Source organism: Rhea pennata, chromosome 6, assembly GCF_028389875.1.
Source record: "Rhea pennata isolate bPtePen1 chromosome 6, bPtePen1.pri, whole genome shotgun sequence".
NCBI classification, from domain to species: Eukaryota; Metazoa; Chordata; class Aves; order Rheiformes; family Rheidae; genus Rhea; species Rhea pennata.
The window spans coordinates 23283924-23306093 of NC_084668.1; the positions used below are offsets into that span (position 1 = coordinate 23283924).

Genomic DNA, 22170 nt, shown 5'->3' on the forward strand with positions numbered 1-22170 from the left:
GCCCCGCCTCGGCCCGCCCCGCCCCGGCCGGCCGCTGCCTCCCGCGCCTCACTCCACCTCCCTCCCGCCCCGCGGCGGCGGCGCTCCCGACCGCCGCGCGCGCTCGCACACAAAGAGAGGCGGCGGCGGCGGCGGCGGGGGGCGCCCGCGCCGGGGAAGCGCCTCCCGCGCCGGGACGTACCACGGCGGCGCCGGCCGCGGGCCCGGGTGATACCATGTCGGGGGAGGCGGCGGCCGCCCGCCGCGGCGGAAAGCGAGGGAGAACCGGGGAAATGCCCCCGCCAGGGCTGGGGCGGAGCCGCGCCCCGGACCCTGCCGAGCGCCGAGCTGGCGCCTCCCGGGGCGCGGGCGATGCTCTTGCCGCCGCGGCTCGGCGGCGCCGGGGTTCGCCTCGGAGCGGCGCGGCGCCCCCGGGGCGGGCCAGCCGCGGTGAGTGGAAGCCCGCGGCTTCGAAAGCCGGAGCGAAGGGGAAGCCGGATGTTCTCTCCTTTCCCCCCTCCTCCTTTGTAACGTCCCGTTGCTCTTGACCGTCCCCGAACAGGTAAATGCCGGCCACGAAGTACCGGGAGCGCCGGGCGCTGCGCCAGGCCCGCCGGCCGCGGGGCTCGAGGTGGCCGCGGGCTGCGTGCGGCTGGCGGGCGCGCACCTGCTGCCGGCCTCCTGCGCACGAGGCGAGCGCGGAGCGGCCTCCGGGCGAGCGCGGAGCGGCCTCCGGGCGAGCGCGGCGGGCTCGGCGCGCCCGCGCCCGGCCTGCGCGGGGCCGCAGGGCAGGCCGCCCGCACGCCCGCCGGCCCGCACGGCCTTTTGAAAAATAATTGTTACACACTTTTTTTTTTTTATTATTCAAAGCAATGATGAAAAGTATGCACTCTAAATCCCACTTGACTTCTGTTTGGCATTGCTGAGAATTGCAGTGCTCAATATATTGCAGAGTTTGATACATTACATAGTTTTAAATTAGCCTTAATTATGATTTTGGAATAAGAAGAAAGTCTTAGTATTAATACATTTTCCTGATGCTTCATTTTTCTAATATAAAGCAGGGAAAAAAATGCCGAGACTTTCTTCTGTTGCTTTGAAACGTTGCTAGGGTCAGTGGTACAGAATTTCACCCAACATCTGCCTCTAGTAGCCTTGGAAATGCTAGGGAACACTATTCTGAATAAAATTTTAACACAGATAGTTTCACCGTAAGATCAACAAATGGTTCTTAGTCTGAGGATACTTAGGTCTCATCTTGAGCAAAGTAGCAATGATCTTTCTACCGGATCTTCCCAGGAGAGTTTTTTGTAACAGAGTTGTAGGTTGGGTTGAAATTGCAAGGCTTAACCACCATCCTTCAATAACGAGGGCTATAAGAGACAACTAAGCAAATATCTGTTACAGAAAACAAATGTAAACACACGGTTGCTCTGCAATTTGAGCGCTCTGGGCAAAGCACCTTGTGTGTGCTGTGCAGGGAGTTTGGCAGGAGGTAGGAGAGACAGTTCAAACAGAAAGGCAGAGCTCAGAAACGTAGTAACAAAGCCCAAAGCAGCTTTGTGCGCCCAGGACAGTTACAGGCTTTGCTGTCGGGTGTTGGCTGGAGCAAGAAGATACTTTGTGTTTTGAACCTCCTGTGCTTGAGAAACAGGAATTACAATTACAAAACTTGGAAACAAATTTAATTACACTAAAGACGTCCTATTTCCTTGAATTTCCCCTTCTTAAGCAGAGTAACATCTAGGTTGTTTTGTCTAGCTATGCTGGTCAGAAGGGGCAATATCCTTATCAAGGTTGATTAGTTTCTAGTGAGGAAAGACTGTCTAGGTGAATGATATGAAGGAGCAGAGTTGTTTACAGAAACAATGATTCAAGCGATCAGAAAAACTCAAGATAAAGACCTCTGAAATTTGAGCAAGAAGCCTGGGAAGGTGAAGTAATGTGGAATTTCATCACAGCTAACTCCAGTAAAATGCAGGAAAAGTAGCTTACAGATACAGCTTGTGGAAGTATCTTTGAAGGATGTTGCTAAGGGGAAACAATGAAGAGTAGGCAACTGGTTTGCACTGAACGAGAAGAGCTACATTTTCGTCACTTAAGCCTATTAAAAAATGGAGGTTGGGGGATCTTAGCTACTTAAAATCTTCTTGCAGAAAAAGCGAATCAGACTTGCAATCTTTGAACTCATGAATCTAATGAGGACAGATGAGTAGGAAAATGCTTCCAAGTAAAAAGAAAATTGAGGGCAGTTCTGCAAACCCAGCTCTTCCAATTGCCACTGAAGTACAGTTTATTTCATCATTAACTCTGTTTACACAGACATGTATGTGAAAAAGGAATCCATTTCAGTGGTCTGAGTGTAGTTAAATATCTTCTGAACTGAAGAATGTTGTTGTGACTGTTCCTGTCCTGGTTTTACTATTTCAAAATTCCTTTCCTGTGGGAGACAGATGCTTGGCACTTACGATTTGGGGACAATGTTGCCAGAGAGAAAAAACAGATATTCCTCAGAGGTAGGTGTGAAGGGTGTCTAAAAGAGACCGGAGCAGAGAAAGAAAGACTCAGGTCTGGATGAGGGTGATAGTGTGTTGCCACTGTGAAATTATCCTGTAAATGTGTAAAGAGTTCAGCTTAGATCAAGTGTCATTTCTTAAATGTTTTATATTCCTTTGGCCTATAACGGCTGACATCATTTTGGACTTCAGTAGAATGATGAATGTAGCCAAAATGGGGCCTGCATTTATAATCTGGGTTAATAGATATTCATACTGATGTATTCAATTGCTCTTGCTTGTTCAAGATGAGTGTACAAAACCATTAAGTGCATATTCTAACTCAAACAAAGATATATATATATATATATATATATATATATATATATATATATATTAAAAAAAAAGCTCAGGAGCTTTGAACTGAATCTTGTTTGGGGTCTGCCTTACATGCTCTATGACATTAGAAAAAAAATCAAGTGGAGAAGCAGAGTTAGAACTCAGAAGAAAGATTTTAAGAAAGCTAAAATAAGCATTAGTACAAGGCCCTGGGAGACACTTTGATCAGCTTTTGATCAGGGTCCTCAAAGAAAATGAGATGTGAACTGGATTTTTTTTTCTAGAGACTTTATTCATTTCTCTGTATCTTAAAAAAAAAAAAAAAGAAAAAAGAAAGAAAAAAAGTGAAATGGGAGGAGATAGGGAAAGGGAGGACCAGGAGTCCTCCAAAAATACAAAAACATGGTTAAGATATCTTATTGCCTCATCAGTTTCTTTCTTAATTGAAATAACCTATGAGATCCCATGCTTTGGCTAGCTGCATTAGTTCAAATTTTGGCTAGTTGCTTTGGGCAAAAAGGAGAAACAATGTGTTCACACTGAAGAAATCAATATTCAGTATTAAGTTCAATACCAAAGACACCTATGCCTGTACTGAGGCTCTCTGCAGCTCTTAGCAGAGATCCTGAAAAGGTAGACATTCTTATTGCCCTCCTAATCAATCAGCAGCTTTTAATTCCAAAATTCAACCCTTTCCATACCCTATACCTCGTTCAACTTACTTCTCTATCAATTATTATCTACAAAACATTTCTATTTCACATGCAATGGTATTAAAATATAGCTCCAATAGCCATGAAAACATACTTTGTAGAAGATAATGAAGTCAAATTCTTTTAGGGAAACTGTTTTGATGCCTTCTCTTTTTTGTGTTTCTACCAGCTTTTTCTGCAAACAGTGTTTCGGCTTTGTAGTTTCTCTTCAGATTCAGATTATTCTCTGGAGCCCTTTTGATAAGATAAGGTTTCTACTCAAAAGAACTGAAATTATTTATACTATCATTTTTAATAATTAAACTTTTTCTTAAAAACAGAATATATCCTAGATAATGAGATCATTTTAAATTTCTTCTTGTACCCCCATTGCATTAACAAATTCAGAAGAGACCTTAACAAGACTCCACACAAAGGCAAGAAATACAAGGAGGAAAATTCACAAATTCTAGAAAAGATTGGTACTTGAAGATTGACACTGGTATCATCAATTCTTTAAAATACTTTAACCAACTCAGGAAAATTTTGTTTTTAAAAAGCCTTTTAGAAAGTGAAAATCTTGAGCAAGCAATTCTTTGGTTAGAGGCAGGATTTTGAAGCTTCCTCTCCACTCCATTGCTGCTTTGCAGCTCCCTATAATTGACAGGGCAGAATGCAGCGGAGATGGAATAAGTGCCTCATGCAAAAAGGGAAGATCAACAGTGAGTATAACAGCGCATTGTTAAAGCCAGTGGTCAGCTGAGCTGAAGAAGTCTGCTGGAGACAAAAACCATGTCTCCAGCATTTATTGTAAGGTTTAATTCTCTGAACATTTACTCTTTAAAAGCTGTCTGCTTTATTCACATCTTAGTTTCATCATGTGATTGGAAATAGAGTCTCACCAAATTTATATTTAATCTTCTATTTAATGCTAAAGTTGCATCACTGTTTTTAAGTAGAGTGAGTCAGTGTTTATGCTATACTTTTGTAAAAAGTCAGGAATAGAAGACTCAATTAAGCATTCAGAGTTTCGTAAGTATTTTTGTAGATTTTTCAAGTTGGTTTTTAAAGAGAATATTTTTCTGTTATTTAGAATTAATCTGAATATTTTGGAAGTATTTCAGTAATGCTCACAATATAGTGGAAAGCAAATTTTAATTTGAAAGAGACCACCACTATTTCTATAACTTTGATGGGCAATTTTGTGCCATCAAAAGAAGTTAGAAAGCAGCCTATAATTTTAGAAGACTAAGTATATTAAATGCAAAACTAAGTTGATTTTTTAAAATTCATTACTTTGCATCACTTCACAAAAATAAAACAGAACTAAAGTCCAGAGTGGTATTTAATGGTCAACAGCAGCTGTATCAATGACAGGAGAAGCAAGAAGTTTCAAAGCAGATGAGGAGACAAGCCATTTGATGAAGGCAGTGAGGCAATGACTATGGGCAGATGTGGAATGGAAATCTGAAAGGAAAAAGCTCAGGGTCTAAAGATGGTCAAATAGAACTTTTGTCTATTCCATCCTTCTTTCCCCACAGGTATAGGGCAGTATATCGCAGTTTAAATACATCACGTCTGTTTTAAGGGGAATGAGGCACTGCAAATAGATTCCCAACAACACACACATTCAGTGTTTCAGCCACTTAATAATAACAATACCATGAAGGATGGAGCCTTCCAAGGTTAAATGGATGGACCAGCCAGGCTGTGGTACAGAACCACATAAAATAAGGATGTAAAGATGTCTTAGAAGAAAGTGGAGAACAAAAACAGTACAATCATTAGTGCAGGAATTATCAGTATATAATGGTAAACTGGACTAGATTTTGAAATGGGATTCCTCCAGCAGCTTGCATTTTTTGGAGGACACTACAGTTGCACAGCAGGACACTATAGACTACAGGTACTCTGAATGAAGAAGTGCTCAAAAGACAAGAGCTAACCGAGTTTTACTAAGCTCCTTTCTATCTGTTCCAGATTACCTGTCTGCTTACTCTCCTGCATGCCAGTAGCACTGCAGAGGAAGCCTGAAACACCATTGCATTTGTCTTTAGTATTACATTATGATATATATATGTCCAGTATCTTCTAAAACTGGAGCCACAGTATTGTGGGTAAGTGCTTGCTTTGTGTTTTGTAACTGTTTCCTCAAACTGCTCCTTAGCATATTCAAGAAGCAGTTGGTAAAAAAAAATACAGTAATTCAGATTGTAATGGCTAGTAGAGATGCCATAATCCTGCTGCTTCCTTTTTGTTTTTTTCTTGTACTGTCACCTCTGAGCCTTTCCCATTCTCCTAGTCCATGTATTGAGTTGTCAGCTGGGCCCTTAGAATAGAACTATTTTATAGGCCCAATAAAAAATACTTATCTATAACATGCATTGCAATCAAGAAAAAAAAATGAGTACAAACCTTAACAGTATTTTTTTTTTGAATGCAACTAAGAAGTATACCTTTGCAAGCAAATTTCGATTAGAAAACCATTATACTGAGCATTGCTGTTAACAAGGCATCAATACTTCTAGTCCTCAACTTGCCTGGTGCTCGTTGCAGAGTGTATTTTTGCCACATAAAGCATGTGGCATGGAATAGCAAGTAGAACTACAGAAACAGAGAAAGCTCCTGCCAGGTTCTGCCACCAAAAAGCAGGGCTTCCCTCTCTAGTTCCCAAACATCTCTCATGCACGGATCCAGGAGAAGCCAGTCTGTTGAATATGGATAACTCATCAGTGCATATCTTGCTGAATTCACTTTCATAAATCAATACTTGCAGGTTCACACAGATAAGGGATCGGTCCTCCAATGACAGGGCTGTCTGCAGAAGAGTAAATTCGTTTAATAAGCAATGCCATAATTTCCCCTACAGCCCACCTAGGATGATGTTTCCCAGAAATGCTACAAATTAATATGCTGACCACATATGCTGGCCACAGGACCACAGCATTAAATGAAGAGCAATGTAATGTACATGAAACATGCATTGAGCACAGCCTGTCTGCCATCACATGTTACTACTGATCTCTGTGAGCCTGGGAGGACCTTGGAGAAAAATCTGGAGGAATCTCTTAAGGCCTGAGTATCCAGAATTTCCTTAGACTCTAGGGAAAATATTGGTAGTTGAATTTCAAAGGTGCATGAAAGAGAGGAAGGGAGGGAGGGAAGAAGAAAAATCTTTGCAGCCAAGGAGGCTGAACAGAAAATGTTTGTGATTTTTCTCACGTTACAAGCCCCAGTCATGAAGTGTCCAAACCCTCAAAGCCACTTGCCATATTGGCAAATTCATGGAAGGAAAAGAACAGAGGGGAAAGCAAGGGTGACGTTGTAGATCTCTTTGAAGCAGCAGTGCAAGTATCTACCAGGTTTCTCAGCAAAACAAGCAGATGTTAGCATGACAAGGAGGCAGCGGGCTCAGGAAGAGCCATCCTACTGAAAGCTGCTGGACCTGGAAAGTCTCTCATTGCATTTTTCAGCCTGACAGCTGGAACACTGCTGACATACTTCTACAGAATTTAGGATGTTAGGGAATAAGGTTTTTGGCTGTTATTGATTTTACTGGTTTCCAATGCAAGAAAGTTATACTACCATCCTGTCTGCATGTTTCTGTCTGCCTCCTAGTCTGCAAGAACTTTCGAAAACTGACTAACTGGTTCAACCAGATTTGACAGAGGCTAAGAGTTTTCCACAATAATTATGTTCCTAGAAGCTTGGTAAAAATAGGCAATTGCAGACATGAGAAGACCAGCAAGGAAAAGGTTGCAGTAAGATATCATCCCTTATAACACCCCTATCAGAATCTGCACAAGATTGAACCCTTATAAATCAGTCACAAGAAAAGCCTCGTTTTGAACTTGCATCTTTTTAAAAGCCATAGTCAGTCAACCAAGAGACACAAACTGGAAGAACTGGACTCTTTAATTTTAGAGTTCACAGTAGTAGTTCTTACTCAGATGCGTTAGTTTCTGTCCTACCAAGCACAAAACCCAAAGTGTAAATAAACAAAAGAGCAGTGCCTGCTTCTACAAAAACTATAATCAAGAGAGCTCTGAAAAGCAGATGAAATAAATCCTGTGCATGCTCAACTATGCAATTTTTACATTTTAAATAACATTATACATTTATATTGTTTCATAATCAGAGATCAGTTCCCCAATGCTACATGTATCTGCAATTATGTTGGAAATGTGAGGAAAGGCATTACAGTAAGACATTTATCCAAATATTAAATTCACACAAATATTTTCACAGGAATTATAATCTTCTGAATCTGTGAATTTGTAAAACAGCTCTAAGGGTACAAATAAGTAAGTTAGAGTTTATTTTGACATTCAAAAAAAAGGTTTCTTTTGAAAATAAAATTTTCATTTAAAAATATTTTAAAGGGTAAAATAATGATAAAAATGAAACATTTAGGTTAAATAAAATATTTTGTGTCAACACAAACTGAGTTTATGTTTTTAGAAAAAAAGAAAAACCTTTGTTTCACTTGAACTGAACTGACTGCTTTTTTCCCCATTTTTAATGTAGCTTCTGAATCCAATAACACGTTGCCCAGTTGTACCAGTGAATAAGTCTTACAGCTGAACTCTTTCTTAACATAACATCTTAACAAAGTAGGAAAAGTAAGTGCAAATTCCCAAATCAAAGCAAACAAGTTACCTATCAGAAACAGTACCAAGCTTTGCTCTAGTTACATAAAGTACGAAGACTGAAAAATTGAGTTGCAGCAGAATAGTTTTTTCTCTCATGCCTGATAGATAGAAAGCACTAGCTTTTTCTAAATTCGAAGAAGACATGCCAACCACCTGTTCAAAACATGATCTAATTCAAATATTTCCACCATACCTTTGCATTCAAGTGTTCCTTTAAAATCGTTCTATGGATGTCATTAGTTACTGGCAGATTATCATTGTTTCAACAGCTACTAATAAGGGATTGATCTTGACAGAATCTTGATGCTCTTACACACATTTAAGATGTACATCTGTACTCTCTGGGAGCATAACAAAGCATCCATCCTTTTTTCCCGGTAGGTTGAAGTTTCTAATTTACAAGGAGTTGAAACTAGACTGGTTGATTTTCTTGACTTCACAGCTGGAGCTATTTCAGAATTTAATTCCTAGGTTTTCTGACTGCAAAACTGCTAAATTTTTGTGCTGTTTTTTATGTTTTGGAATAGGAGCATGAGTGGCTATTCACAGGGACCTTTTAGTTTAGAATACACTATTGAGAGGTAGTGACTAAACAGAAGGATCCTCAACTCAATGCACTCTAGAAATAAAACTGTAAAAGAGATTTTTCCTTTAATATCCTTAATGTTATTTTTTAAATAGACAGGTCACAATCTTACAGTGAAAGTCAATGGGAGTGTACCCATGTAACTGATGAAATGTATGTTCCTGTACCTTTAAGTTATAATGCAGTACTACAAATGGCCATAAAACAAGCTACTACCTTCAAAAGATTCTGCTGAAGCATTTAACACTTCCTTACATTACCATCCTTAATATTTTTCACTGGCACTTTCCCCAGAAAAGTCTCTCAGGAAATAACTTAAAGTACGCTGAGATCACAGGAAAAACTCCATCCCACTTAATAGGGCTTTGATAAGATGCATGAGTAGACTCTCTAACAACCACTCTGCATACTCACTTGATGTCCCTTTTCTCAAAGCCAGCACTTGGAAGAGGCTTATCATCCTTGTGATATAATCTAGGCTGTTTAGCAACGAGTTACCAACACTCCACTTACTTGCAGAAGGCAGGTCTCAAACGCAACAGCACCAAAACAAAACCAGGGTGGTTATCAAATATGGCCACGCTGAATCACAGGAAAGGACAGAGAGCTTCACTCTCATTACCGAATTTCTCCACACTGTAGTTTAAGTCTCTAATAATAGAGTACAGCATGGCTGAGCCTGAAAAGTCATACTTTAACATGGTCATGACAGCTGTAGTTTAGGTTGCAGAGAAGATATTATAGCAACTTACTTTAAACATAAAAGCACAGAGCTGCTCACATGAATGTCTTATGGGACGAGTAGAGCGAAACATCATAAGACATAACAGGAAGGACAGTAGAATCAACAGAGTATCTGCCCGGAGGCACAGTCTAGCTTGGATATATTTGTTATACCTATAGCTCTAGGTATGCATTTTCATACCAGACACCAGGGAGCTGGAGATCATAGCTTTGTGGTAAAGCATGCAGGCACAGTAAGTTATGCTGTGTTATAATCACATATTTCCAAAGGCTGCTATTCTAATGAGACTTTAGAAGTATCTCTGAACACTTAGACATACCAACAAAAAACAAATGTATGCTGCTAATCTGTCCCATTTTGAGGGTACAAAACAAGCTGGTATGTGTGAGATAACCATATGGATGTACACTGGATGATTTTGGCTGTGAACCTTTCCACCAAGTCACTTCCCAGTACTTGGGCTGACATTCCAAACCACTGAGTGTATGTAAGCAGCTGCCCATTTCTTAATATCAGAAATAGCCATAAAAATATTTCTTTCTCCCAAACCCATAAGTTTCTTCCCCAGATTACTTCTGTCTGAGGTGTAGACTAGGCAAAGTTCAGATGTGCAGTAACAAAAGCTCAGTAACTTGTCTACTAGTTCTTTAATTCTTTGGCAAATAAGAGATTTTTTCTTACTGCCAGTTTCCAGCATTTCTTTTCTGACCTAAATAGCTCCACAGAACAACTTAAAGTTAGAGTTTTAGTTGAAGAAAACTTGTACAGGGAAATTTTTGGAGCATATTACTGTCATGGTTTCATTTTTTTGTCTCTTTTGCAAGAGTTTTGCACACTAGCATCTAACTACCAGGTTTTTGGGAAAGATACAAGAATCAGTTCCATAAACATAGCAAGACTCTTAAAAGTGGTTCCAAAAATAGTATCTTTGAAGTGGGTATGATATATACAAAAAGCATGTGATGTGAGAAAGAGAAGTTGCATAGAAATAAATGGCACTGTGCCATGCTCTGCTAACAAACAAAGTCATTTCTATTCAGTATTCAACTCACATTAGACTTTGCAGATGTTCAAAATATGAGCAAGCTAACTGCTAGAATTAGACTCCTCAGATTTGGTCTCTCCAAGTTATAGGGCTCCTCGGCATGCTGCAGACTTCACTGAGATTCTGCAGACAGAGGCAAAACTTTGAGATGGTTATGCTTGGTTGAGACAGTTTTCTTCACACCTATCTCAAGTGATGTGAATGAGTTCAGCTCTGCTAACACTGGAACCACATCTATTTGGTGTTAGGTGGAAATCTAACTCATTTTTCTTGGTATAGGGAAACTTAGGCAAGCACAGGATAAGAGTGCAAGAATGGTAAGTATTCTTCATAAACCTTTTCAGTCACTATCACAGTGGGATATAAAGGCATTATCAGATGTCTCTTATAGAGAGCTCTGTAACTCATCCATTGTAATCCATGCTTAGGTCACTCCCATTATTCCTAGATAATAAAAATTTATGCCAAAAATGTTGATATTATGCTTCATCAGAAAGACCCTTTTATACTCTAATGCAGATGACATAGTCTGCCCACATATATATATATATTTACCAAATAATATGATGAATTCTTTAAGTCACCTCCTCTTTAAAACAATGTACTCTAACTCAAAGCACCTTCAAATCCATGCAAAAATACTTGATCACCTACCTGTGGTGATAATGTCCACATGAAAAATTGTCATCAGCCACAGCCATGAGCTTTGCACCTTTACATCTTTTGCACCTTGTAGTCTACTCACTAACCTCACCTCCCTGTGCTGGTTCTAGTGCTTCAAGCTCTCAGCCAGGCACCACAACAAAAATAAATAGAAAATTATTTTCTTCTTATTTCATAATAATTGAATTATAGATACAAAACAGTAAAATTTCAGTTCAGAACCAGCTATATTTTTCAATGATTAACTGTTACGAAAAACTTTAATCACTGAAAGAGAAAAATTACCGACTTCTCATAGCACTTCTTTTTAGCCCTGATACCCTTACCTGAGGAAAACACTTTGGAAAGTATCCCTGTGAAGGAAAGCACTTAGGCACAGACTTCATTTAACGTCAGTAGATCTATCCAGCTTGTCTTTGTTGAGTTTATGGAGCCTCCACTAAAGAACACATTCACTGTTTGTATAGACAGTCAGCCTGAAAATCTACTCCAACTCTATATTTTATGCAACAGATGAAGACATCCAAGTGGTCTCATCCCATTTCAAAAGACAAGTAACAACGAAAACTTTAATTCTACAGAACCTACTTAGATTTACTGTGTAGATTTACCCTATACCCTATAACTTCATTGTTTATCTTCACCAAAATCTGTATTATATCCTACTTTGGAGGCTCCTTTCTGCTATGCAGTCATTTCATGGGCCTGTCTAGACCACAAAGTGAGCTCATCTCCATAACATCTGTTTAACTTGTTTGGTTTAGTGTGACTGCGACTCAGTTCAGCTCAAACATTATAACAACTTACTCAAAAATGAGGGTAAGTCATACTAAAGCATACTTTCCAAGTATACTGCATAAAATAGATCTACTATTATGGGTAATATATCTAGTATTTTATCACAGGTTTATTATAGAAATATTTAGAAGCCATTTCAAGCTATTCTTACAATATTTTCTTCTCCTCAGTAATATCCTGCATGCTTTTCTTCTCTGAATATCAAATCAACATACTGTGGATGAAATGAAAAATGATCTTCCTATCTCTGCTATTTCTGTCATCAGTGTTGCAAATTTCCATTCTTCTAACATAAGACAGATCACATTGGACAAAGTAAGCAAACTGATATGTAGTCCCTTCTCTCTGATCTGATTAGTACCAAGATAGTCTCACCCTAGGCACATTAGAAGTAAGATTACCTAGAGAGAAATATAAAAAAATGGCATTCTACTGTTTGATCTGCGTTAAGTTGCACCAAAAGATGCAACCAGATTTTGGAGTGCTTTACAATGAGACCAGTCAGTGTTTTCCATTTAAATTTTATCCTTGTTCTCCTCCCTGTAAGTACCTTTTAGATTTTCCTTCACCCACACAGAAGATAAATGAGCAATGAAAGTACAAGCTTTCTCAGCACTTGTTACTTGCTTTTGCTCTGTCCTGGACTGATAGGTCACAGAATGAATTCAGTTGTAGTTCTAGTTTGGTATTTGTTTCCCTTTCTTTTAAATATGCCATCTAACATTGTACATGAAAGTGGATGGGTTTTGAACACTGCTACGAAATGTACTCTTTAGCCTCTTGAAAAATACTTTAGTGGTTACATTGATACCACAAAATATTTTCAAGGCTAAGGAAGAGTCAAATAGTAACAATTTCAGCAATTACTATTCAGAAGAATTTTCTGGACCTGGAGTTGAGATGGTATTATTACGCTTGGAGATGTATTTAGCACTGCTCTTTTCAGATGAAGACACTGCTATTTTTTCTTTTCTTGGTAGTATTTATAATTGCCACCAATGACATGAGAGCATGGAGTGTAACTATGGCATACATATTCCTCTTGCATTTGCACAGAACGTTGCAGAAGTGGTCTTTGCAGTGATGTATCTATCATCATGCCTGCCTTCCTTGTACACTCTCCCCCAGGCACCTGCTGCTGTCATCCGAAACAGGATCCCGGACATCTGCCTTTGGCTATTGTTGGAGTCAGGATACTGAATATCTCGTGGAGCTATTCTGGTGTGCCTCCATTCCTCAGGATTTCAAAAGGATGTTCTTCAAATATGCAGTTCATGCTGGGTGAGCAAAACAAGCTGGGATCAGAGTGAGAGGGTTGAGGTAAAACTCAGTCCCATGTAGAGTATGAGCGAACCCAGGACACTCAAAGTTTGTACAGTCAGCAGTGCATGTAGATGCAGGCCCAGAGCCAGGCCCTTTTAGGTGGACAGCTCTTAGGTGGATAGCCTTTGCCTCCATGAATCCCTAGGGATAAGCTCCAGTGGGAATGAATCTGCAGCCTGTTCAGATTGAGATTAAGATGAGGAAAAGGAGTGAATTCACATAAAAATTTGCATGCTTGAGTGACATGGAATTATTATTTAATATGTAGTACTGGCGCAAATAGGAAAAAAAAAGTCGTGATCTGAGGATATAAGTCATAAAAAAAGCCAGGTTTTGATATTCTTACTGACATTGGATTGTACCTTGTGTCATAAACCACTCCACTGATCTCAGTCAAATGACAGGAGAGGGAAGGCACTGCTGAGTGCGCATCAGCGCGACCCTCCACCTGCGATTCTAGTATTGATAGAGCAACTTTATTTTGAGTTACATTCTACTGAACTGGACCATGGCAGTAACAACTGTTTAGGTACAGAGAGTGGATGCTTCGTGGTGTGTTAACAAGATGAAGGGGAAGAAGCATACCAGGTGGGGGCTCCTTTATCACACCTGGGATCGTGACAAGCTGATTAGCACTTTCTTCTACAACAAAATAAACAACAAATGAAGTAAAATGTCATTTTGAAAATACTCTGTTAATTTAAATTACTCTAATTCAGGAAGAACAGAGTGAATGTTACTCTCATTAGCTAACATCAGTTAGGAACAGATTAAAATGTATTAAAAATAAATGGACAAAAAAACCCTGGACAATTTTTAAAACAAAAAGAATGGTAGCTTTTTTTGCATTTTTCCTTGCATTACTTCTAAAAAAACTAGAATTTTTAAAAAATACTACATGAGGAAATACAATTAATTAGTAGTACCACTTATAGTTCTATGTGTTAATATTTTTTTGAAGGTATCAGCAGTCATTACTCTTAGCTGTATCATCTGCTTGGATCCAAGAAAACCTAAGCTTTTCTTACTTCCATATTTCTGTTGTACAACTGCATTTAATCTGCCATCCCTCAAATAAACCAAATTCTCATTACAGAAACCCCTTATGTATGTTTTTTTTTTTCCTGAATGTTGAGCAGGCAGTCTCCAAGCTTAGCTGAAGTAAGGAAAATCCATTTTAGATAGAAAGCAAATATGCCTAGATGTTTGCACAGGTGCAAGTTTTTTTCATTTTTTTCAATCTGTAGTTGCAGAAATATAGAAATACGACATCTGTGAAACTCCATTCTGTTAAGCAACTTCCGTTAATGAAAAAAGTGTCCTCAAGAAAATGTACTTAGCACAATTCACATCTGCCTTTTTAGAGGACTAGCTCAATTAAGCAACCACTTCATGCCTGCTCCACAACACAGTACTGTCTTGGGAGCTGGAGCGGGGGGTAGGAACCGCCATAGTGACATGGTTTAATGGTAACAGGGCACCGGAGCTACTGGGGAATTCTTTGTCTTGGCAGAGAGGAATGGCTAGTGCCAGTGCAGGCACCTGGGCACGTGTCTGTGCGTGTCTGCAGCACCCGGGGCCGTGGCAGCACCTGGCCCCTTTGCACAGTGACCCAGGGGACGGAGAGCGACGGTGCTTGGAGCTCACGGGGAACTGGCATGCCTCTTCTCATCGCACAGCGTCAGCTTAATAAGAAAACTCACACTACTCATTGCTGAACTTCACCTGCAAGAGTGTAAACACCAGCGCTGTTTCTTTGTTATTTTCCCTCCTCTCTATCTTACCAAATTCAGAAATAATTTCTATGCCTTTTAGACTAGCTGGTGCAAAGAGAATGTTGCCACTTCAGCCAGAATATTGCAGCATTGGAATATCTTCTTATTTTTTCTCAGGGGCAGTAGACAACAACCTCTCCACCAAGTCCCCAATATATGCTCTCATTAATGAAAGTATTGTCTCTGAATTGTATATGGAGTTGTGTATCAGCAGACATATCCTTATTTAAATAGCAGAAATTTCCCATTTTTTGTACAAAGATATTACTAAGTAATCTGTTCATTCCTTTTCTAACAAATCCTATTAGTTCACTTCAAAATACTTTCATCCTCTTAAACTGCAGTAATGCTCCTCTATTCAGAGGGCCAGTATAAACTGATATGATTTTTCGGAGGCTGCGATTTTCAACTGGCAGGAAATGAATGAAAAAAAAAAAGGACGTGATTTTGTGCCAGTGCTTGGAGTATCAGTTCTGCCAATTGACTGTCATCCTCTACTAGCAGATGTACTATAAAAGGAGATGAAATTCATTGTTAGCATGCTGCTTGATGGCCAAAGCCAATTATCAAATGGAGAATTAAGCCTTTTTAATAAAAGAATTTGCATGTGGATATTACATGTATTTCCATACAGTCATAAGTATTTTCAAACTGCTTAAGAGAAGGCTTGACTACACTCATTTTATGTTAGTGTGTATTAGCATACCTCCTTATTCCATATACAGTACAGAATTTTGTCAATATTATATTTTAGTCTTATATATTATTTCTCACTAGTCATATGTTTTACTCTTCATATATGTTTTCCAAGACAGAATACATGCTGATTCTTCATATTAAAACCATATAGTGATTGCCAGGAAGAGAAAAATCTAAAACTTTTATAATTGTGAAAAAAGAAAAGCATCAGTTCTTATTCAGAGAAGTATCTAATGTTTTGTTTGGAAAAGTCAGAGGCTTAGAAAATATGAGCTAAAAAAACAGACTGAAATGGGTTGTTAAGTCTGGAGAAGAGGAGACTGAGGGGCAACTTAATAACTGTTTTCAAGCATATAATAGATTGCTACAAGGAAGAAAGCAATACACACTTCACCATACCCACTAAGAAAAGGACAGGAAATATGTGCTTAAAACAGCAATGGAGGCTTAGGTTACACACTATGGAAAACTTTCCAGCATTACAGATTGTGGAGCACTGGAACAGACCGTCTACAGAGATTGTGGCATCTTCCTTGCTGGAAGTTTTTTAAGGACTTGTAAAACCAACTTTCAAGAGTGATTTAGGGATAACCAATCCTGTTTGGGACAAGGGATGAAATATGTGACTTCTCTGGGTCTCTCCAGTTTTACTTTCTATGAACCATCTGGGTAGTCCCAACAGTTTGTTTCCCACAAATTCATACTGTAAACTGTTAACTGTAAACTTGGCATAGAGTTGCAGTTACATTACAAGTAGCGATGGACATTATATTGACCTTGTGGTAGTACTACCTTTCTAAATGCGTAATATACTGACATTGCTAGGTGCTGCTATTTGCCTATCTGCAGCGCCAGTCTTGTGCTCTGCTCTGCCTTTGGTCCACTTGACTTTTTTAGGTCTCTGCCCCATTCCCTTAACTAAAAGCATGACAGAAATGTACCCATCAAACTTTTTAGAATAACAAAGAATATCTTGCCTCTATCCACAGCTCCTTGAAGTCTTCTGATCTCTTGTCCAAGGTTTAGTAGTAATAACTCCCTCAGTAGTATCAGTGCCCAGGGCTTTTATCAGTGTCACGGACATGGAAGATTCAAACGAGATTGCCCACAGCGCACTGCAGGTCAAATATTTTTTTCCGTATTCAGTCTTTCACTTCTTTGTCCCAGGCATCTTGTCATCCTCATGTTACTGCGGGTTTTCAGCAGATAGAAGAAAATTATTGCAGTGTATCATGACTGCATACAGGGAAGTTACTGAAACTAAAAACTAGATTTGAGAATTTCCGCTGTGGCTTCCTGATTGGAGGAGGCTAAGAGAGGAGTATGATAGGGAGTTTGAGACAGGGCTTTGTTTAATGACAGTGCATATAGCGTTTTACATCTAAAAATAAATCCTAATTCATACAATAGTGCCTTAAAATATTTTACTTTAAATCTTAACATCACTATTTCAAAGATAATGTAAGGTTTGAGCAACAGTCTTCTTAAGGCACACTTTATTATTAAAGGACTAAGAATAGTATCACAAAGCCTGTTACAGTCTGAAGTCTTTAAAGTCTAAAATACTGAGTGGTCTCCAACATTAAGGACGCTGCAATTTAAATTTTGATAGCATTACAAAAACTCAGGAAATTAGGCTCTCCTAATTCATCCATCCCCATGCATTAACACCTTCTTTATATATTCAGAACTAATTTATATAGTATGTATATGCACATATACATATGCATGCACATAAACACATCTTTCATTGTAAATTAACTGTATTGATGGCAATATTCAAAAGCATTTGATGCAGGTTTATTAAGGGCAGCAGCTAGCAGAGAATTTTTTCCTGAATTAAACTTTTAAAATATGAATGTAGATGCATTATCTAGAAAAAGCTTTTCTAACTGTAAATCAAATATGTATAATATATATTTTACACAAATATAAATTATTTCATACTTAGAAATATATATATATATATATATACACACACACACAGAGATAATTCTTTTGTACTGTTTCTCTCCCAGATTAGTTTGTTACTTGAAGCACTACAGAATTGATAAGAATAGCATGACAGAACCATTTGCATCATTTATACAATGTTACATGGATTAAATCTTGAAGTTTTTGCACCCAAAAAGTGTTATTGACATCCATAGGAAATTTGCCTGAAACCACATCCACAAAACTTTTTAGATTTTATATGGTACTGGAATACATTACACATATATATTAAAAATAGGTTTCGTATGATACTGAAATACCATTATGCATATGTATTAAAAACAACCCAAATATTACACACATCTCCCCCTCTCCAAACCTACATAATCTCTCTTTAAAGTCCAGGTCTATTCTTTTATAAAATTCCTAGTAAACCTTTCCTTATGTAATAAATAAGATTAAGGAGAAGCATATTGCAGAAAAATCAGATCAGAGTAAAAGGTATGCTTTGGCTGTTTTGTAGCGTTCTTGTCATGCAAAGCATTCATATCTCATTTAATCAGGCAGGTGAGCCAAAGTCAGCGTTGCTGCAGTACTTTTCTTTTTTCCTAACAAGATATTCTAAATTCAAGCCCATCACTGAAATTCATTTTTCAGGCTCTGACCATCTCACATCTCGATTACTGCCAAATCTTCTTCCCCAGCTTCAACAAATGCATCTGTACATGCAGGAAGCTGCTGCACAGATCATTCTCCCAGCCTGCTGCTTTGGCCAGGGCCCTCCTCCACCGGTTCCCCGTGATTTCAGACATAACCTAGCTGTTCTCATGTCTAATGTCTTAGTCCATTAAAATGACAGGCTTTCATTCCAGAGATTGATTCCTGTCTCCATCACATAGTTGATTAACTTTCAAAGAAGCACATTTATACACTCTCTTGTGGTTCTCCATGCACTTTTTAAGACCTCCCTGTAGGCACCCACACACATACATACAAAAATAAGTCTTGTTTTCTGAAATGGCTCCTTTGAACTTACTTGTAAATGTAGTGCTTATGGAAACTTGATAGTAGCCAGGCTGTTGTTGCTGGCTCGTTTTGCCCTCTTTCCTTGCTTGTCCCCAGCTGTTTTCATGCCTTTGTCTGCTGGCTCATATTTTATGCCCAGAATACAGACTCTACAGAATAACTGCACAGTCTCTCGTGGACAGCAATGAGCCCAGGTGCCTGGCTGCAGGTAGGCAGGTGTGCTCACTCAGGGCTGCTGCTGCGCTAGCATCTGTTGCCTCGCAGCAGCACTTACGAACCTGGCCCAACAAGGCAGAAACTGCGGCTCCCCGGCTCCCTGTCCAGAGCCAGCCCAGCCCTCAAACTGCCGAGTGTGGAAGAGCTCATTCACGCTGGCTTGTAGAGTACTCTGGAGACCACAAACCCCAAGGCAGAGACTATGTATCTTGTGTTTGCTCATCACACTGGGGCTCTGAGGTGTTGTGGTAACACAAATAATGCATAAGAACAGAGTGGAAGAGTAACAGGAGCTACTGCATGGTTTTTCTTGTGGGGAATGGATATCCACATAGATAAAGATGTAAAACTCATGAACCATTTTCACGTAACAACTACTATGCTCAACAACTGAGAACTTCACTGCAAACTGGTAAAAAAAATGAGAAGGAAATATTTATTAGATCATCCTTGCTTTTATGCAGCTTCTTACGATGCATTTTCAGCCAGAACTAATTTCTAACAAAGGTTTCTATTTGTTAATAACTCTAAGACTGGCTGTGGAGTGGTAATAGAGGTGAGGACTAGACATGAACAAAAAAGGCTTTTATTTTCACAGAGAAAATTTTGGATTGTTTTCAATTTTCACTTGAAACCTTCTATGTCTAAGGTTTTTTCTTTTTTAATGATGAAAACTGAGAGTTTTCCAAAGAGGAGAGATACATTCTGGAAAAAAAAATACTTCTATGGGAGAAGTCTGCCAGTGAAGAACATGCTTTGACAGCGAATATTTGACCAGCCTGAACAAGGACCCTGCTTTTCAGGACTATCTATGAGGAAATGATTTTCATTTTTGGCAAATATTGCTACTTACTTTTACTTTGCCACCTGGCACAGATCAGAATCACGGACCTCCACTTATGCCTGGGAACCCACCAACAGCTTTCCCCAAGGTGCCGAGCCCCTCCTGCTTTTTGAGTCGTTTGAGCATTGCAGCGTTTCACTGAATAGCAGGTGTTTAGCTTTTCATTCTGGAGAAAGAAGAATTGTGATTATGCCCCCTTACCTAAGAATTGCACAAGTAAAATAACATGCTCCACAAGAGACTGCAAAAAGAGATACCTGACTAAATAAAAACACTATGAGATTATTTCCTCTAGGATAAAATCATTCCTTGAAGGTTTGGGAGACCTGTGTTTATCTCTTGAAAGAGTATTACTCATCTCTTTCTTCTGATATCTCTGCAAAGTACCCCCCATACAGAAAAACCGAACTTTACAACTGCTCACTGATTTAGCTGAGCATATCGTGTTCAAACCGAACTGCAGGCTGAATGTAACACTTTATTCTAGTTGTTTCATGCTATTTTCCACGAAAACAACTGGGAAGATTAGCTGGTGCATTGTGAAACCTGGATGCGGTAGGTAGACTTGTATGCATGTTTATGTCATAAATTTGATAAGAGGTGGGAATAAATGAAAAATAAGGAAAATGGGTGGATATAGTAGATTAGAGCAAATAATCACTTAGAATGATTAGAGATGATAGCTTATTTTCTACTTCCTGCTTCATTCATGTTGATTTTTAGGGTGTAAACAAGAGTAATATTTGGTCCAATTTGGAAGGGCAGGGTTTAGTTTGTTTTCAGGCTTCCCTACAACAAGAACGGAATTGCTGCAGAAAGAAAAGGAGGGAATAATTCTTGAAAGCCTAGGGAGGAGGGGAAGAATTCCACTAATCAGATTGCCATTAATAGCTTCTTTGGTAAAAAGCCTCGGTTAAAGAACAAGGTGGAAACTCAGAACTGAGCTAATTCTATTCTAATTCTAGTTTTGTCACTAACATATTGGGGGAAATGAACCCTGATCTGAAATCTTTAAAAAAATACATTTACTTATTAAGTAACAAACCATCTTTCGAAGTGGGAGGTGAGCCAGACTTAATTATTAGGAAGGACTGGTGGATACCTTGGGAAGGACAGATTTCAAACAACACCAAAACATCTAGAGGCCGGATTTGTTAACTTAAATGTTGAAAATGTTCCTCATAGTGACTTATACCCTTTGTTACTTGAGTAAAATTATCCCACTCTTTGGGAGAAAATAACATTTAAATTACTAAAGAAGCAGTGAATTGTATGTGAATGTGCTGATATAGAAGAATATTTTCTAGAAGGAGTTTGAAAAACAATCATTTGTGTATTTCTTTTTGTTTCTTTTTTTTTACTGGTAAGTCATGCATATTATAAAATAGAGAAGAAATGAAAGTATTTTTTCTGAGAAAACAGAGCATCTTGTAATAGTATACTTATATACTTGTGTCTCTTGCTTTTTAGAATCAATTATTTGTATTAATAATTAAAATAATTTAAGATGGCTAACTGTGTGGGTATTCCAAGGATATAGAATGAAAAAATGTATGTCCAATTACATAAGAACTTTGCTCTGAATTGTTTTCAAATATAAAACACAATGGTTATCAAACGATACACTTTTGCTAATTTCTCACTATGTCACAAGGTTTCATAATGAAAAAGAGTAAGAAAAAAGCACAAAACAATGAGTCAGAATCTGATTTGTGCTGGCAAATTGAGTGTTATAACAGATTTTAGTAACTCTCCCAAGTAGCCAATAAATTGCCACAGAAACTGAGAAATGTAATTCCAACTCATCATTCATCATGTGATAATGCTGTTGAGTTGTGTAAAAGGCTTGGATGCAAAGCACACCCATGTAGAAGTAAATCTTTGGTACAGCTGATATTGGATGAAGGCGATTGAATTTAATGAAATATCTTTACATCTGAGTAGGAGGCAAGAGACACAATCTTTCTCCCAGAGAGCTCCAGGATGCTAAATAATGCTGATGGGACACAAGGATGCTGAGAACATGAAAGATTTCTACATTCTTTTAATGGAACAGGATGTGTAACCAAGTTAGTCATTTTATTTTGTATTATCTTAACTCAGAGGGTTAATTTAATCTAAGACATCAGTTGGCAGTGAAAATACCCCGCGTTTATCTGAGTTGGATGGTAGGAGTAAGGCTTATTAACATTTAAATAGAATTATCTAAGCAGTTAAATGCATATGCTAAATAAATGGCTGTTCCAGGGAAACTGGTCCTGCCAAGTGAACTAAGCAGGCAAAGGATCACCTGACATAGAAAAAAAAAAAAAAAAAAAAAAAAAGAGAGAGATTATAGAAAGAAACGTCTCCCCTCTA

At 38.8% G+C, this 22170-nt stretch overlaps 1 long non-coding RNA gene across 2 annotated transcripts; it reads left to right on the forward strand.

Annotated features, from left to right (window-relative positions):
- Positions 1 to 358: 358 nt before the first annotated feature.
- Positions 359 to 14416, forward strand: LOC134142187 (uncharacterized). Of its 2 annotated transcripts, none has more exons than XR_009958795.1 (3): positions 359 to 541; positions 5486 to 5622; positions 13051 to 14416. It is a non-coding gene; the product is annotated as an uncharacterized LOC134142187 (long non-coding RNA). The 2 variants fall into 2 exon arrangements; XR_009958796.1 differs by having other exon boundaries at positions 13123 to 14416.
- The last annotated feature ends 7754 nt before the right edge of the window (positions 14417 to 22170 follow it).